The sequence below is a fragment of the Geotrypetes seraphini genome, chromosome 1 (genome assembly GCF_902459505.1).
Source record: "Geotrypetes seraphini chromosome 1, aGeoSer1.1, whole genome shotgun sequence".
In the NCBI taxonomy this organism is placed as follows: Eukaryota; Metazoa; Chordata; class Amphibia; order Gymnophiona; family Dermophiidae; genus Geotrypetes; species Geotrypetes seraphini.
In genome coordinates this window covers 128,924,051-128,938,190 of record NC_047084.1, presented here as the reverse complement: position 1 = coordinate 128,938,190, position 14,140 = coordinate 128,924,051, and the positions used below count along the sequence as shown (strand labels likewise).

Sequence of the window (14,140 nt, the reverse complement as noted above, 5' to 3'; positions counted from 1 at the left end):
ATATCTTGTGAACCTGAAAATAATTTGAACACATCTGAATATTCACCAGTAACGTAGTCCAACTTTTGACTAGCTGATATTTAAAAGACTTTTCATATAAGATAACTTCTTTACACCCTTAAGAACAGAACTGCAAACAGGCTTATGATTTCCTAACAATTAGAAACATGATGCAGATAAAGGCCAAATGGCCCATCCAGTCTGCCTATCTTCAGCATTCATTATCTCCTCCTCTCCCAAAGACATCCCACGTGCTTGTCTCATGCTTTTGGGAATTCGGACAGTTTTTGTCTCCACTTCTACTGGGAGACTATTCCACGTATTTCCTTAGATTACTCCTGAGTCTATCGCCTCTTAAGTTTCCAAGTTTTTTCCATGGAGATATTTACATGTCTCTATCATATCTCCTCTTTACTTTTACGACGACTATTAATTATTTCTATAGCGCTACCAGATGCACGCAGCGCTGCACAGAGTCACAAAGAGTAAGAAAACAGTCCCTTGATCTATGTTTAAACAATTTTTTTATTGATGACAAGAAAACCACATAAAGCAATACAACATAACAAAGTCATCAGAGTATACAATAAGCAAGGCAACGACCAACACCAAAAACAAACCCCCTCCCATCCCACCCAAGAACAATCCCCCCCCATGAGCATCCCTTCATACACATACACAATAATAAGAGCTTACAATCTAAACAGGCAAGACAGACAAACAGGATGTGATGGATACAGTTAAGGAGAACGGTTAATCAGCTGGCTGGGTTGGAGGGCAGAGGAGTAGGGTGAAGGATTGAAAGCTATATCGAAAAGGTGGGTTTTCAGTCTGCTTTTAAACAAGGGAAGGGAAGGGGCTTGATGGACAAACTCGGGTAATTTATTCCAGGCATAGGGGGCAGGTAGATGACAGGAATGAAGTCTGGAATTGGCAGTGGAGGAGAAGGGTAACGCTAAGAATGACTTATCTGAGGAACGGAGTTCTCTGGGAGCTGTATAAGGAGAGCTATTGAGGGGCAGCAGAATCAACACACTTGTAGGTCTCTCACCTTTCTTCCAGGGTATACATCTTAAGTTCTCTAGGTCTGTCCGTACATGCTTTATGACAAAAACTACAAACCAGTTTTGTAGCAGCCCTCTGGACCGACTCCATCCTATTTATATCTTTTTGAAGGTGCAGTTTCCTGAATTGCATACAATATTCAAAACGGGGCATCACCAGAGACTTATACAACAGCACTATCATCTCCTTTTTCCTACTGGGCATTCCTCTCTCTATGCACCTGAGCATCCTCCTGGCTTTGATCATCGCCTTTTCTACCTGTTTTTTGCCACCTTAAGATCAGACACAGTCACTCTCAAGTCCTGCTCTTCTTTTGAACAAATAAGTACTTTACCCTTCTCTTTATTTATTCTTATTTTTTGGATAAGATGTTTTGATTGTTGCGAGACTTAAATTTTGAAATTAGTTGTCTAATTGAGAGAAAGATTAGGTGGAATTCAAAAAGGCATGGCATAAAGGCAACTGATCTCTAATTAGAAAATGAATGGTATAAGTTAAAGAATTAAGGTAGGTACTGGGCTTAAAGATAATGACGGAACTACCCTGGATATGCTGTGCCCTCTAGGATACCAAGCAATAGCTTGTTCACACACTGACACTAGAGGTGGAGGAGTAGCCACCATCATTAAGTCCAACCTCAACCCAAGACTGATAGACGCCATCACACTAAACATGCTAGAGTGCCTCACCTTCTCAGTAGGTCACAACAGAGACCTAACCCTTGCCTTGATATATAAAGAACCACACTCTCCAATGACCGTCCTACATGATTTACTATCCATCCTTAGCAAACTGGTCATCACATACAACCAAATCATACTTGGAGACTTCAACTTCACAAACTACCCACATGAGACCGGAGCCCCAGCAGACTTAATCACTTCACTATCGGACCTAGGCTTCCAATAAATGGTCCTCTTGCTGACTCACTCTGCGGGCCACATCCTAATCTTTACTCAAAAAGACACTTCGCTCACCACACAAACTCCAGCCTGTACCAACAAACCAGTATCCTGGTCTGACTACCATTTGATCACATTCAACCACAGTTACACAGCAAAGCAACTGTCAACCAGGAAACAACTTCAACATAAAATAATATACAACGACAACGCAATCAATCTAGAAAATATGTCCACAGGCCTCTCAAACCTAGCAGGAACATTTAAACCAAATTCCCAATCTGTTGACGAAGCTGCGGTGGACTGGCACACCAAAGTAAAAACCCTATACGAAGAACTGGCTCCGGTCAAAGATCAAATACTACCCCTGCAAATATTCCTTCCCCTGGTTTATTGTTGACTAAGAAAAGAGAATTAAGGAGAGCTGAAAGGAAATGGTACAAATCCAGACTTACTAGTGACAGGTCCAAATGGAAGTACTACTCTGAACTACTATTAAAGACCCCCCAATAGATCAAAAAACCTTTTCAAACTAACAAAAAAACTAACAAAAAATATACTCACAACATCACAAGCAGACAATCATAAGAACATAAGAATTGCCGCTGCTGGGTCAGACCAGTGGTCCATCATGCCCAGCAGTCCGCTTACGCAGCGGCCCTCTGGTCAAAGACCAGTGCCCTAACTGAGACTAGCCCTACCTGCGTACGTTCTGGTTCAGCAGGAACTTGTCTAACTTTGTCTTGAATCTCTGGAGAGTGTTTTCCCATATGATAGACTCCGGAAGAGCGTTCCAATTTTCTACCACTCTCTAAGTGAAGAACTTCTTCCTTATGTTCATACGGAATATATCCCCTTTCAATTTTTGAGAGTGCCTTCAGTACCTTGAATGTTTCGATCATGTCCCCTCTCAATCTCCTCTGTTCGAGGAAGAAAAGGCCCAGTTTCTCTAATCTTTCACTGTACGGCAACTCCTTCAGCCCCTTAACCATCTTAGTCGCCCTTCTCTGGACCCTTTCGAGTAGTACCGTGTCCTTTTTCATGTACGGCGACCAGTGCTGGATGCAGTATTCCAAGTGAGGGCGTACCATGGCCCAATACAGCAGCATGATAACCTTCTCTGATCTGTTCATGATCCCCTTTCTTTATCATTCCTAGAATTCTGTTCGCCCTTTTTGCCGCTGCCGCCACACATTGCACAGACAGCTTCATCGACTTGTCGATCATAACTCCCAAGTCTCTTTCCTGGGAGGTCTCTCCAAGTACCACCCCGGACATCCTGTATTCGTGCATGAGATTTTTGTTACCTACATGCATCACTTTACACTTATCCACGTTGAACCTCATCTGCCATGTCGATACCCATTCCTTGAGCCTAATTATGTCAAGTTGCAGATCTTCACAATCCCCCAGTGTCTTTACTACTTTGAATAACTTCGTATCGTCCGCAAATTTAATCACCTCACTTGTCGTACCAATGTCTAGATCATTTATAAAGATGTTGAAGAGCACAGGTCCAAGCACCGAGCCCTGCGGCACCCCACTGGCGACGCTCTTCCAGTCCGAGTGTTGTCCATTTACCCCCCACTCTGTTTCCTATGATCCAGCCAGTTTTTAATCCACATGAGTATTTCATCCTCAATTCCATGGCTCGCAATTTTCTGAAGTAGTTGTTCATGCGGACCTTGTCAAACATTTTCTGAAAATCCAGATATACAATGTCACCAGGTTGCCCTTGTCTATCTGTCTGTTTACTCCCTCAAAGAAGTGCAGCAAGTTCGTCAAACACGATCTGCCTTTGCTAAAACCATGCTGACTGGTACTCATCAGCCCGTGTCCGTCAAGGTGATCAATGATGAGGTCCTTTATCAGCGACTCTACCATCTTTCCCGGTACCAAGGTCAGACTCACTGGTCTGTGGTTTCCTGGATCTCCCTCGAACCTTTCTTGAAGATCAGCGTAACATTTGCAACCTTCCAGTCTTCCAGAATCTTTCCTGATTTGATCGACAGATTGGCTATTACTTGAAGCAGTTCAGCTTCAGTCCCTTTCAGTTCCTTGATGACCCTCGGATGGATGCCATCCGGTTCCAGGGATTTATTGCTCTTAAGCCTATCAATCTGCCTACACACCTCCTTTGGACTGACCGTCAATCATGTCAGCTTTTCATCTTCATTTCCAGCATATAGCCTGATGGGTTCCGGTATGCTGAACTTTACAGTGAAAAGCTCTCAGATTACTTCGCTGACAAAGTAGACAAAACACAGGTCTCACCTTGACTCTGCCACATTACAGACATTGTTCTCCTCCAACTCAGACAAAACTAAAACCACAACTGGGAACCTAACTAATTTCAAAACTGTCTCCCATGATGACATCGTAGAGATACTAGACACAATTCACCCTTCTAGTTCCAACCTGGACCCTTGTGCGCCACACCTCCTAGTGGTGGTGAAAGATGCTTTTATAGACTCCATCCTCCCTCTCATCAACACCTCTCCACAAATGTGCCTAATGCCCACAAACTGGAAGTCATCAGACCGATTTTGAAAAAACACATGCTCAACCCTAACGTGCCCGGAAACTTTAGACCTATCTCCAACCTACCCTTCGTCTACAAGATTCTGGAAAAAACAGCGTTATCCCAATTACATTTCTTCATTGATGAACAAGGCACCCTATCTGCCTTCCAATCGGGATTCAGGAAATTCCACAGTATGAAACGTCCTCTTCGACATAAGAGTATAAGAATAGCCTCACTGGTTCAGACCAATGATCCATTAAGCCCAGTAGCCCGTTCTCACGGTGGCCAATCTAGGTCCCTCGAACCTGGCCAAAACCCAAGGAGTAGCAACATTCCCTCTTACCGATCCAGGGCAAGCAGTGGTTTCCCCATGTCTTTCTTAATAAGACTATGGACTTTTCCTCCAGGAATTTGTCTAAACTTTTCTTAAAACCAGCTATGCTATCCACTCTTACCACAACCTTTGGCAATGCGTTCCAGAGCTTAACTATTCTCCGAATGAAAAAATATTTCCTCCTATTGATTTTAAAAGTATTTCCCTGCAGTTTCATCGAGTGTCCCCTAGTCTTTGTCATTTTTGACAGAGTGAAAAATCAATCCACTTGTATCCATTCTACTCCATTCAGGATTTTGTAGACTTCAATCATATCTCCCCTCAGCCTTCTCTTTTCCAAGCTGAAGAGCCCTACTCTTTTTAGTCTTTCCTCTTACGAGAGGAGTTCCATCCCCTTTATCATCTTGGTCACTCTTCTTTTAACCTTTTCTAGTGCCGCTATATCTTTCTTGAGATAAGCAGACCAGAATTAAACACAATACTCCAGGTGAGGTTGCACCATGAAGCGATAAAGAGGCATTATAATATCTTTAGTCATGTTAACTATCCCTTTTTAAATAATTTCTAGCATTTTGTTTGCTTATTTGGCTGCTGCCACACATTGGTCTATGACCCAGAAATATCAAAGAATGTTTATAACTAATGGGAAGAATGGATGGACTGCCATCATTTACTGCTACTATGTTCTTATTTCAATAAAAATCTCTCTTGTAGATGTGCCTGGTGGTCCTGATCACTAGCGTTATGCATCTAAACCCACAAGTTGCTTGCAGAATGCTGTCAATCATCATTTGAACTCTGCCTCCTGCCCCCTCAGTTTGTACAAAAGCATTCAAGTAGCACTGTAATGACAGACATAACTAGGAGGGAAAAGGCATTTCAATTTAGTTCTGCTCTGTAATAAACATTACTAATTAACATTATAACATTCAAATAACTGCTCAAACCAGATACAAAAATGTGTGCAACCAGCACTAATCTTATATAGAGCTCAGACCTACTCGCATGTCCTGTTATCAAGCAGAGACTTAGATCAGACTTTACATTCTTGAGTGTTTTCTTTTTCTCTCTCTCAGTTCGTCTGAAAGAGAGAATTCTCCAAATTCAGACTGATATTAAGGCACAAGGAAAGTGAAGCCTACTGACAGGGCGGGGCTTTAGGACCACTAGAAACATCTATAAGAAAGATTATCCAAGGTAAAAACCTAATCTTTCTTTCTAGTGCAATGTGTCTTAATGGTCCTGAATGCTACAGACGTACCAAAGCAGTCCCCAGAGTCTAGAGTGTGCCTGTTGAGCCTGCCTTCAAAATGGAGGACCTGAAAGCAGAATCTTTCCTGGCTGCTACATCCACCCTATAACCTGGTAAGGGTGTGAGGGATAGACCAAGTAGCTGCTATACAGATTTCCTTGGGCAAGTTCACCCAAGTCTCTGCCCATGAGGTAGCAATTCCTCTAGTGAAATGCACTTTCAATGCGACTGGCAGCTGCTTACTGCAGCCCATATATGTGTAGGAAATGGCCATCTGGAAATTGGATGGCCTCCCTTTCTTGGCATGTCTGGTCAGAACAAAAAGGTGATCAGATATGCGAAACTCCCTGGTAACTTCAAGGTACCAGAGAAGCACCTGCTTGACTTCCAGAAAATGCACACTTTATCCCTTTTCTTAGACCCATAGGATGAAAATCAGGCAAACGGACTTCCTGATTGACATGGAAGGCCAAGACTTACTGTGTGTAAGGAGAGCCCTGTTTCCATAATCTTAATGAATAGTTCCCTGCAGAACAGAGCTTATAGCTTGGAAACTCATCTTGCTGACATACCTGCCATCAGAAACACCAACTTGACTGTAAGATCCAGAAGGAAAGCTTCCTGTAAAGGCTCTACCGAGACCCTGTAATATGGTGTTAAGATTTGAGGAAGGGAAAGCACCAGAGGGTACAACTGAAGAGCCCCTTTAATTAAATCGGGTGACATCTGGGTGAGAAGCCAGTTAGCTTCTTCCCGTTGAGCTTGGAAACAGAAAAGGCCTGCTGTTTGCACTTTCAATGATCCGATGGATAGACCCTTCTGAAGTCCCTCTTGTGAAAAAGTCCAGGACTACCGAAACTGAAGCTCTTCAAACTAAGTACCTCCTAAGTCTAACAAATATCATCTGAGTACCCCCAACCACCAACAGCCCAAGCTCCGCCCCCAGACCCCACCCCATTACTAATTGTAAAGCAATTTCTTCCATTCAGTGTTCATATACACACAATATACACAGCAGATATAAATTCTCAAAACTGATATTTCAATCACTAAATTGAAAATAAAATCATTTTTTCTACCTTTGTTGTCTGGTGATTTTATTTTTCCAATCATCTTTTCCCAGTCTCTAGTTGCACTTCCTTCTGTCTACACTCTTAACTGTTTTTCCAGGGCCTTCTTATCCAATGACTGGTTTTCTCTCCTTCTCTTTCTGCCCTGCATCCATCTTTGGAAATAACTTTTTAACATTCAATTTTTTTCCATTTTTCTGCTTTCTTCTCAAAATCTACTTTCCCATGTCTTACCTTTCCCTTCCTTTCTCATAGCTTGACACCTCTCTCCTTCCCTTCAACCTCCCAGTGATCCACCTCTCTCCTTCCCTCCACCCCAGAGGTCAGACATCTCTCTCCTGCATTCTCTCCTTCCCCAGTGGTCTGATATCTCTCTCCTGCTCTCCTCCCTCCCAATGGTCTGACAACTCTCTCCTTCCCTCCAACCTCCCAGTGGTCCAACATCTCTCTCCTTCTTTTTCCCCCTTTCCATAGTCTGGCATCTCTCTCCTCTGCTTCCCACAGTCTGGCATATCTCTCTTCCCTTCCGTTCCCTGGTCTGATATCTCTCTCCCTCCTTTTTTCAACCTTCAGATCCAACATCTCTCCTTTCCTTGTGTCATCTCCCCCCTAGTGTAACATTTCTCACTCCCTTCCTTCCCGTTCCCCAATCCCAACTAACATGCTCTCTCCCCATGCACTATTTATTCCTCTCCTTCACCCTATGTCCATTTCTTCCTCTCTAATCACTCACTCCTCCTCAACAATTTTCCATCCTTCCCTCCTTCCAATCCCACTCACAACTAACATGCTCTCTCCCTATGCAGTATCTCTCTGTTCCCCTCACATCATGCCCATTGCTCTCTCTCACCACTCATCTCTCCTGCAACAAATTTCCTTCCTTCCTCCCCAATCCCACATTTCTCCCTCCCATCCATGTTCATTTTTCCCTCTATCACTCACCCCTCCTGCAACAATTTTCCTTCCTTCCTTCCCTCCCCCAACCCCACTCACAACTAATATGCTCTCTTCCAATGCACCATCTTACCCTCTCCTCCAGCGTGCAGCACCTCCCCCTCCCCTTCAATTCCAGCAGCACATCTTCTCCCTTCCCTTTCCCGCCTCCCCTGTTTAGCAGCACCTCTCCCTCCCCCCTCGTCCAGCAGTTATCTCTCCTCTCCCTAGTAGGTCATTGAATTTACTTTTCCAGATAGAGCTTTCTTGAAATTCCAGTAGCTCCATTTCCAAATTTTGAATATCCAACCACTGTAAGCAGGAAAGATCAAGATCTTCAAATGTGGACTTTTCTGGGGAAGTTATAAATGAAAGGGTTGTCTCCATCTTACGGAACTGAGAAAATCTTTTACTAAAATTCTCCTTTGCTTCGGCTACAATGGTGGAATATGCTTTGTGGATTTCCTGGTGTTTTTTATGACTGTCCTCAAATGTTGTAGAATTATCCAAATGTATTTTTAGGTTGGGAAAATATTTTAGCTGTCCACTCTCAAGGTCTTTTTCAAAAATATGCAATTTTCTCTCAAAAGCTTTGATGTCACTAAACATGCTTTCTGCTGTTTTTCCCATGCCTTGTAATTTTTTGTTTAGTACATTAAAGTGGTTAGTAAAATCTGTAAAGAACATGAGGTTGTGTGGTTTTGCAGCATTTACAGATTTGGAGCAATGGTATGATTGTTTCACTTTTGACCATTTGCCATTTAAAGACTACTTGCTACCCAAAGACTTCTAAGACTCCTGATGCAGGCTGGATGGCCGAAACGTGATCATGTCGAGTCATTGAGTTGCTTTGGATGTACGATTTTGTTTTGGATTAATAAAGACCATTGGATTTATCAGATGAGTTGAAAGACACTGTTTTTGTGCACCATCTTGATTGGACATTTCCACTTTGCCCTTGCTTCTACAGCAGGGGTGCCCACACGTTTTGGGCTTGCGAGCTACTTTTAAAATGACCAAGTCAAAATGATCTACCAACAATAAAATTTTTTAAAAAACCCACAAAGCACACTGTATGCAGAAAAAATGTTAATTATCATTTATATTCCGTGGGTTTTCAAAGATGTCAAGTCAGACGATTCTATGCAATGTCACTTCAGGAACAAGTATACAAAAATAGACAAATATACCCCTCCCTTTTTACTAAATCGCAATAGCAGTTTTTAGAGCAGGGAGATGCACTGAATGCCCTGTGCTGCTCTCGATGCTCATAGGCTCCCTGCGCTAAAAACCGCTATTGCAGATATAAATTTATCTAAACAGACACATTTTGATCACTAAACTGAAAATAAAATCATTTTTCCTATCTTTTTGTCTGGTGATTTCATGAGTCTCTGTTTGCACTTCCTTCTTCTGACTATAAATCCAATATTTTTTCTTTCTGCCCCTCCCCTTTTCTTTCTGTCTCTTTCTTTCTCTCTCCCCCCGCCCCCCCAAGCCATCGCGCCAATTTTTCCACTTCCCCGATTCTTTCCCTACCCCCTAAGCCACCATGCCGATTTCTCCCTGCTTCCATGAGCCAGGCCAGGAATGTACAAGCGCTGGACTCACAAGACTTCACCTCTGATGTCAATTCTAACGACAGAGAGGAAGTTCCAAGCCAGCCAGGCAGCGATTGGCTGGCCCAGAACTTCCTCTCTGACGTCAGAATTGACGTCGGAAGTGAAGTCTTGTGAGTCCGGCACTTCTACGCGCCTGGCCTGGCTCAGGGAGGCAGGAAGAAAAAGATTGCCAAGGCAACGCGATCGACTCACATTGCCTTTGCGATCTACTGGTCGATCGCACTTGACCATTTGGGCACCCCTGCTGTTATGGTATCCTGTCCTGACCTGAGGAAAGAGGTTTAGTCCCCAAAAAACTGCCTTATTTCTATTTCCTATTTATACTTTAATCAACAGATACAATACTACTTGATTCTACGTAAAGCAACAAAACAATTTTTTCTACCTTTTGTCGTTTTTGCTTTAATCATCTTGTCTTCACTCTTCTTTCTAGCCAGCATCTGTCCGCTCTGTCTTCCATACAGCATCAGCCCCTTCCATCCACTGTCTGCCCTCTCCCCGTTCCATATGGCATCTTCCCTCTTTTTATGCTCCTTCAATAAACTGTCTATCCTGTGCCCCTTCTCTTCTCCTTTGTACATGATTGATTTCAGCTCTGCCACCTCTCCATTTTTCTCTCTCTGTCACCATCCCGTCCCCTATGCTCTGGCATCTCTCTCTTCTCCTTTCTTTCCTTCGCACCCCATAGTCTGGTATCTTTCCTTCCCTGATTCTCTAGCATCTCACTCCTTTCCTTTTCTTCCATCTCTCCCTCCCCATCCATGCTCTGTCTTCTCCTCCTTCCTTTCCCCCTTCCTTTTCCCTTGGTCTGGCATACTTTCCTCCTTCCCTCCATGCCCTGGCATCTCTTCCTCCCTCCCTTCCCTCCAATCCCTGGCATCTCATTCCATTCCCTCCCTCATCTTCTTTCTCCCTCCAGTTGGGTGCAGCAAGTCTCTCCCCCTCTGCTCCCTTTCCTCCTTCTGTCACCCATGACCTGGCGTCATGAATTTCTTCAGGCAGCAGCATTCACAATTTGCTGCTGTTGCCAGCTTCGGGCCTTCTTCTCTGTCGGGTCCTGCCTTCATGAAAACAGAAGTAGGCAGGACCCGGTGGAGAGGAAGGCCTGAAGTTGGAAACAGCAGTGAATTGTAAATGCTGATGCTAGCCGAAGAAGTTCATGACGCCAGGTCGAACACCCGGGGCAGACTGCTACTCTCCCCCTCCACGACCCTCCTAACGATCCCTCCCTCCCATCACGAGACTCTAAACAGCACTGCTCTACTCTAAGCAGGCTGCTTCAGGACTTTCTCCTGCCGTGATTCCCTCTGGCACGTCACTGATGAGGGAAGGAGGGAGAGATAGGAGGGTCGGATCGGGTTGGGGTTCGCCCGGGATGATGATGAGGCTGCTGCTGCTGCCAGCGAATCCAGCAAGGGTGAGGCCCCAAAGCACAGCACTGGCAGGCCCCCCTGACTATTTCGGGCCCTAGGCCTGTGCCTACAGGGCCTATCCTTTAATCTGGCCCTGCTTCCCCCCCCCCCATATGCCCTGACATCTCTCTCTTCCACTCCATGGTATGGTATCTCCTTTCCCTCCGTCCCATGGTCTTTGCATCTCTTTCCTCCTTTTCCTGATCTTCCTTCTCCCTCCTTCCCTCTCTCTCCCCAATTGGGTACAGCAGTATTTCTCTTCCCCCTCCCCCCACTGAGTACAGCAGTATCATCAGCATTTCTCTTCCCCCCCCCCAATTGGGTACAGCAGAAGCATCATTTCTCTTCCCTCTCCCCCCTAATTGGGTGCAGCAGCATTACTCCTCCCATTCCCCCCACCGTCTCACACACCCGGCAGATTCGCTACAGACAAAGGCAAGTTGCAAGTTTCCCTTGGTCGCTGACCTATCTCCCAAAGGGCAGCGACAGAGGGAAGTTTACAACTTGCTGCTCTTGCTTACTTCGGGCCTTTCTCGTTGCCGGGTCCTGCCTTCACGGAAACAGAAAGTAGGCAGGACCCGGCAGCGAGAAAGGCCCGAAGTAAGCAAGAACAAGTAAGCTTCCCTCCGTGGCTGGCCTATCTCCCGCATGCTCCGGGGCTCTAATGGTCTGTGCTGGCTTCTCTTCTCTACCCGCCCCCCCCCCCCCCCCGACGTAACTTCCGGTTTCGGAGGGAAGCCGGGTTCGAGTCGCTTGCTGGGGGTTTTTTTTGTTTAAAGTCCGGCGGGTTTTTCGGCGGCTCTTCAGGCTGCGCATTAAGCAGTGGCGGCAGCAGGATTCGGCAGATGACAGCCCGGCTGAAAAGCGCTGCGCCCGGCTGAAAAGCGCTGGGGAGAACACTGGGGAGCCCGGGCCCCCTGTCAGCTCCGGGCCCTGCCGGTCGGGTTAACGCCACAAAAGTAAGGGGACCTGGCCGGCTGTGCTGCACACGGGGCGGGGCGCACCGCCCCCCTCCCTTGGTAGCCGCGAGGCTACTCCTCCTTACCTACCCTGCCTGCAGTACAGAGCCGAACGGAGGTCTTCCCGACGTCAGCCCTCCCTCCCTCCGACGTCAGCGCTGACGTCGGGAAGACTTCCGTTCGGCTCTGTGCTGCAAGCAGAGCAGGTAGGGAGAAAAGCCGCGCGACTTAGTACATCTAGCCCCGTTCCAGTGCAGCTCTCTATTGCGGACCTTCCCGCGTGCCAGCTGCAAGGCCTTCGCATGCCACAGCTGGCACGCGTACCATAGGTTCGCAATCGCTGCTCTAGGGTATACATATTCAGGGCTTCCAGTCTCTCTTCATACGTCTTCTGGCGCAAGCCTCCTATCATTTTCGTCGCCCTCCTCTGGACCGCCTCAAGTCTTCTTACGTCTTTCGCCAGATACGGTCTCCAAAACTGAACACAATACTCCAAGTGGGGCCTCACCAATGACCTGTACAGGGCATCAACACCTTCTTCCTTCTACTGACCACGCCTCTCTTTATACAGCCCAGCATCCTTCTGGCAGCAGCCACTGCCTTGTCACACTGTTTTTTCACCTTTAGATCTTCGGACACTATCACCCCAAGGTCCCTCTCCCCGTCCGTGCATATCAGCTTCTCTCCTCCCAGCATATATGGTTCCTTCCTATTATTAATCCACAAATGCATTACTCTGCATTTCTTTGCATTGAATTTTAGTTGCCAGGCATTAGACCATTCCTCTAACTTTTGCAGACCCTTTTTCATATTTTCCACTCCCTCTTCGGTGTCTACTCTGTCAATAGGAAATGGAAATAAGGCAGTTTTTTGGGGACTAAACCCCTTTCCTCAAGTCAGGACAGGATACCATAACAGCAGTATACTGTACTGTCTTGAAGAAAGATTTGGCCTCTGAAAGCTAATTATTGAAAAATGGATTAGTCCAATAAAATGGTATTTTCTTATTTCTCTCTTCCCTGTTTTATTTATATTTGTTAATTTGTAAAGTGGTGATTGTTATGTAGCAGTTTTTTCAAATTTACATCTACTGTCTTTATATTTTGCACAGTTATTAGGGTACGTGTCACTGTTTCTGTGGTGTTGCATTGTATGCAGAGTCTGGTTTATTGGCGTTTCAGTTTAACTTTTGTCTACATATTTCTATTTTTAGTTTGTGATTATTCCATATTGGGTGAGGGTGTATCTCTGTTCTGTGTGTATGAAAAGGACATGGCTTTCTGTTAGCAATGACTGTACAGGATCAATTGACTGTGCAGGATCTGGCTTGTTTAGTTTTACAATGCATGTGTTGGTGTTCTAGTGCTCACTGCAGTGTTTAAGATGCTGCCTTTTCCTAGGTGCACCCTTGTTGTGTAACTCATGGATTATTACTAAAAATGACTTTTTTTATATAGAGGAAGGGACTATTAAAAAATGGTCAGCACTGGCTGTCATATATACTAGGTACGCCACTGGATTTAATGACCCTATGCTAACTTTACTGTTGATGTAGGTGTTGTCCCTCCCACACACACACACACTATAATGAATTAAATTAAAGCTGTATTAACATAAAACAGCTTTCAAATGACATTATAAGCAAATAAAAATAAAATATTTTTAATACATTGCTAATTATTACCTGCATTTTTACCTAAACTGTTTTGCCTAGCTCTCACTTTGATTTTTATCTGCTACTTAATTTTGCTGTAGTGCGATCACACAGGTCTCCTTCAAGGCTCAGTAACACCTCTCCATAAATTATGTGGAAGAGGTTTGGAAGTGGGGATCGCATCTATTTCATATCCTCAGTGAGACCTCAGGAAGGAACCTAGTGATCAAAATATTATTAGAGGTGCTGTAGAGATGTTTCTTATATGACTATATTTATCTTTTTTTTCTTAGTTCTTTAAATTCATGCAGAAATAAATGGCTAGATTGAACCTAATGATTTCATTAATGCATTTCCCTTTTTTAAACCTCTATACCAGGGGTGTCAAAGTCGATCCTCAAGGGCCGCAATCC

The 14,140-nt window shown here is 44.7% G+C and overlaps 1 protein-coding gene across 2 annotated transcripts in view; it reads right to left on the bottom strand.

Annotated features, from left to right (window-relative positions):
* Positions 1 to 14,140, bottom strand: part of LOC117357606 (caltractin) — an 85,488-nt gene that overhangs the window by 23,256 nt on the left and 48,092 nt on the right. The gene's annotated exons all lie outside the window — the stretch shown is intronic.